This window comes from Palaemon carinicauda, chromosome 14, assembly GCF_036898095.1.
Source record: "Palaemon carinicauda isolate YSFRI2023 chromosome 14, ASM3689809v2, whole genome shotgun sequence".
In the NCBI taxonomy this organism is placed as follows: domain Eukaryota; kingdom Metazoa; phylum Arthropoda; class Malacostraca; order Decapoda; family Palaemonidae; genus Palaemon; species Palaemon carinicauda.
Genome location: NC_090738.1, coordinates 112802502 through 112807501, shown reverse-complemented (window position 1 = coordinate 112807501; position 5000 = coordinate 112802502). Strand labels below are relative to the sequence as shown.

General features: G+C 35.0%; 1 protein-coding gene across 4 annotated transcripts in view; it reads left to right on the top strand.

Annotated features, from left to right (window-relative positions):
• LOC137653620 (inositol polyphosphate-4-phosphatase type I A) overlaps nt 1–5000 on the top strand; it is a 186100-nt gene that overhangs the window by 32825 nt on the left and 148275 nt on the right. The gene's annotated exons all lie outside the window — the stretch shown is intronic.

Genomic DNA, 5000 nt, shown 5'->3' with positions numbered 1-5000 from the left:
CCGGGCTGGTGGGAGGGGGGGAGGAGGGCCGCCCGGGCTGGCGGTAGGGGGGGGGGGGGCCGCCCGGGCTGGCGGGAGGGGGGAAGGCCCGCCGAGCCAACAATATAGAGTTGCTGTATCTAGCTTATTTTTAAAAAATACATTCTTTGTCTCCAGTCTCCAAAATCCGAAATAGTCTTCAAAAAGTCTTCATATAGTCTTCAAAACTCTTCTCAGATGTTGATGCTTATGGAGGTGTAGACACAAATTCTATTTTTCCTTTGTATTATTATGAAGACCACTGATTTCTTAGCTCTTAAGTTGTCTGCTATTTTCTTCAAGTTATCAAATTTTATATATATATATACATATATATATATATATATATATATATATATATATATATATATATATATATATGTGTGTGTGTGTGTGTGTGTGTGTGTATATGTATATATAGATATACATGTATATATATGCATATATATTTATATATACATATACACACACACATATATATATATATATATATATATATATATATATATATATATATATATATATATATATATGTATATGATAAATTTTTGCACATTTAAACGTGTTTCTTTCATATTTCAAATAAGCCATATATATTAATACATTAGAGTCTGGATTCTCTTAACGACCTCGGGATCAGAGCCCCAGGTGGAACCGCCCAAAGACTATAATATCGGACCGGCAGGGATTTGAACCCTCGTCCAGGATATCTGTATGCCAGTGACCATACCACTCAGCCATGAAGAAAGATAAAAGTCAATGACAATTCTTCTGTACATATACTTGTCAAATTCAGGTTTTCTGTACTTAGAATTGAAATCAACCCATCTTCACAATCGTAGCTAATTGGTAGGTTTGGGACTTCGCATTCGATTAATGATAAATTTTTGCACATTTAAACGTGTTTCTTTCATATTTCAAATAAGCCATATATATTATTACATTAAAGTATGGATTCTCTTAACGACCTGGGGATCAGAGCCCCAGGTGGAACCGCCCAAAGACTATAATATCGGACCGGCGGGGATTTAAACCCTCGTCCAGGATATCTGTATGCCAGTGACCTAACATCCTCAGGGTCCTGCTCAATTCCTGCAGAGATGGCCGCCGCTTTACGTCCCTAGACAAGCTCCTGCTGACAAGGTTCTTCAGAACCTGGTTTTCTCCGTATCCAGGTATCTTCTCCATCAGCTTCCCAAAGGAGAAGATGTCCGTCTCTGGGCTTGTTCGTCGGCAATCCTTACTCAGCACTGGGTCATAATGATATGACTCGAAATCCTTAATCGGTCGTTCCGAAGGGCAAGCAAAAGCCAAAATCAATGATAGTGGCCACCAGGTCTTCCGGGCACACACTCCCATCAATCATGACATTGCCAGCATGCAAGTCATTATGTCCCCAAGAATCTCCGCCACCTTAGCCAGCACACCAAAAATCCTCTGCACATCCTCTGCGTATTTACGCATAAACTGACCCAGAGTGTAGCCGCCATTTGTAAGACATGGCAATGGCCACATCAGTCTTCATGTCCCGCCGTCCATACAGAACAGGAACTCCTTCAATTCCATCCAGCTTCTCTAAACATTCCGCTTCTCTGAAGAAAGCTTCTCTTTGTGCAGGTCTATTATCCTCCAAGACCTTCAGGACACCATCTATCCAAACTCTTTTGAACCTGATCCTACATCTGAAGGCCTTTCCGTAGGGACCTTCTCCAAGGAGTCTTCCTGTCCTGATATCCGTCCTCTTCAGCCTTCTTTGTGGGTCACTTGCGGGTTCCAGCTTCACCTTCTTTGGGAAAGTGATAGATATAGGAAAGCAGTGTGGTTTAGACATAAATAGAGATAAAAGTAGCGTACTTATATATAATATGAAGGAGAAACCAGATAACATAGAGGGAATAAAAGTAGTAAGCAATATTAAATACCTAGGTATCAAGGTAGATGACAATAGGAATATGTTGAAAAAACAGAAAAGTGAAATGATAGTTAAGGCTCAAAGGGTAGCTAATCTTACATATTCAATCATAGAAAAAAGTTGCAATAAAATACTGATAGGGAAAACATACTGGATACGTGTAGCGCTACCTTCTATATTATATGGAACAAATGTAATTAACTTGATGGAAACTGAAATGGAAAAGTTGCAGATAATTGAGAATGGAGTGTATAGAATAATATTAGGGGGTGTAAAGAATACAGTAATTGTAGCCTTGAGAGGGGATGAAGGAGCATCTGCTATGAAAACAAGGGTAATGGATGGAAAGCTGAGGTACAGTACAGTCTTTTCTTTAATATCTCTATTGAACACAATGACACAATGATGTAGATTTTCATAATTTTATATATAAATATGTATATATATATATATATATATATATATATATATATATATATATATATAATTAGATAGATACATAGGTAAATGTGTGTGAATATATTATATGTTTATATATGTACATATTGCGTCTATTGAACATGATGTGCGGATTTTTCATTTTATATATAGGCTATATATATATATATATATATATATATATATATATATATATATATATATATATATGTCTGTGTACAAATATATATATATTTATATATATACATATATATTATATATATTTATATACTGTATATATACATATATATATATATATATATATATATATATATATATATATATATATATATATATATATATATGTTAGATAAATATGTCCTAACATTGGTATCTATATATTTATTAAAAATTTATAGTAACAGGAAAAGAGAGAGAGATCCCATCTCATGTGAAAGAAAAACTAGCCTACCCAAAACCGAGTCTTTTTCCGCCAGGTAGAAAAATAAAAAAAAAAAGAGCAAGAAGGTGTATGAGTGTGAAAGTGGCCTCCGTGGGATTAAGAGTATCAGGGATGACCAGGGGTGGGGTGGGGGTGAGGTGGGCGGTTTGGGCGTGGGGTGGGTGGGTAGAGTCTGGGTGCCGGTTAGCATCTGTGAGTGTGATAAATAAAGCTGGAAAATGTCTTGTATTGGACTCTATGAGAATGTATACCCCTAAACACGAAAAATCCATTGTCATTATTCTCTCTCTCTCTCTCTCTCTCTCTCTCTCTCTCTCTCCCACACACACATATGCTTAGAGAGGACAGGGGCCCCCTGAGAGGCTAATACAGAGAGAGAGAGAGAGAGAGAGAGAGAGAGAGAGAGAGAGAGAGAGAGAGAGAGAGAGAATTTATCCTACGATGGGAAACGAAAAAAGGTTTTGCTGTTTGTTTTGGATGCAATAATTCTACATGGCGGCCTCTGTCCCTGCGAGTTAAGGCTTGCGTGTTTTCTGTTTGTTGGTGGCTTTGCTTGTTTGTGTTCCTTCGCCCCTTTTGCGGTAAGGAAGGAAAAGTTTGGGGGCAAAACAACAATCTCTCTCTCTCTCTCTCTCTCTCTCTCTCTCTCTCTCTCTCTCTCTCTCTCTCTCTCTCTCTCTCTCTCTCTCTCTCTCTTTTATATTTAAAATTAAAGCTGAAATTTCATAATTTGTGCTGCTTTATAGTTTATGTTGGATTATGCTTTTAGATAAAAAATTATTTGATGTTTTGTGTGTTCTTGTTTAATTTTCCTTCTTCATCTCTTCTCTTTGATTATCCTTATTATTATTTTCACGATAAGTCAATACATACTCCACTTTTGCTTTTTATTTTTATTTGTAGTCGAATTGGCTGGAACCTATACATTTTCGTGCAATGCTATTTCAAGGCCAGTGCTTGTTGAATGTTACAAAATGTAAGAAAAACAGGCATTGGTATTTTTACATTTATTAGCCTGATCGATGAAATTAATCGTTAATACTTTAAAAAAGGCGGAGATATGTTTGTGTGCAATTGGCTGCATAAATAATTAGATGTATAACATCATTAGAAATGTAATGTATCTTAAGGTTGTATGGAGGAAAAATCAAATATGTAGTTCATCCTTTTCGACAAATATTTATTCTATGGCAATATATAGGCATTTTAGATTTGTTCAACAAGAAATTATCAACATTACAATTTTGTTTATTTATTCAACATTTATCTCAAAATAGTAAAATAAACTGTAGTTATATATCTTCAATCTTACACAAAATTATAATTTTAACTTGTAATATGACTGTACTTATTAAATAAATATATTTATATTCAAGTTGTCATTAGATGATGATAATTTTAATTTTCCACCAATTCAATGTGCAACATTTGTTATATATAGTAATACTCTTCATTTTAATTTTAGCAAATATTTTATATGATGAAGTATGAAAACTTGTTTCGGACTAAATTTAACTCTATTCTAACCCATAGTTTCTGGAGGTCTTGACTTTCCAACTTTTTAAAATGAATCGAAACTATTCAGCTTCACAGAGACAACAAAACCAGCATCCTAGCATGAGAATTGGCTTAACTCAAAAGCTTTTAATGCATTAGCGTATACGAGTGTGCGGGACCCGTCAAAAATGACGGCTAGATATTTAGATATACCCACAGATACCCACGCAACCCCCTCTCACCAGGGTATGACTTCTCCCTCACCCCCCTACCTAAGAGACGGAAGGAGCTTAGGGTAACCGAAAAGAAAGATATATATATATATATATATATATATATATATATATATATATATATATATATATATATATATATATATATATATACAAACCAGACACTTGCTCCTTATTATATAGGGGAGATGGAGATCGGTCATTTCATTTTATGAAGTAGGTTTTGTTATAAACAAATTATATCACCTGAATGTAGATACTAATAATCTACAGTGAAACCCTGACTGATTAGTATTCTATTGTTTCACGGGTTGACAGTTCATTCCCGTAGTAGGCTTTATAGTAGTAATATTGCCTACATATAATATGTAAATCACCGTATATCTATTTCGAAAGAATACTGATTACAATCACTAACTTTTGGCTGGATGAGAAAGAGTTTGGAAGTATTGTAGATTTT